Raw genomic sequence first — 243 nt, 5'->3', positions numbered from 1 at the left:
CCCCTTTGGATGTAGATGGCGCTCCAATAGGCAGCCGTGATGAGGAGCGCTGGAAGGTACACCAGGTTTTGCATGACCCACAACACCTGTCATGGAATAAATAGATTTTTATCTTATGAATTAGAGAATAACAAAGTGATAAAAAAGAAATAGAAAAAGAGGTAGAAAATATCCCGATGATAAGAATGAGATAAAAAATTATGGTTTTAATGATGATAAAAAAGATGTGATTGTGATGTGAGG

General features: G+C 36.2%; 1 pseudogene; it reads right to left on the bottom strand.

Annotated features, from left to right (window-relative positions):
• The window catches only part of LOC119585160, an 82513-nt pseudogene that overhangs the window by 8219 nt on the left and 74051 nt on the right, over positions 1 to 243 (bottom strand).

This window comes from Penaeus monodon, chromosome 19 (assembly GCF_015228065.2).
Source record: "Penaeus monodon isolate SGIC_2016 chromosome 19, NSTDA_Pmon_1, whole genome shotgun sequence".
Classification (NCBI taxonomy): Eukaryota; Metazoa; Arthropoda; class Malacostraca; order Decapoda; family Penaeidae; genus Penaeus; species Penaeus monodon.
Note: the sequence above shows the minus strand (reverse complement) of the source record. Positions and strands in the feature narration are given on the sequence as shown.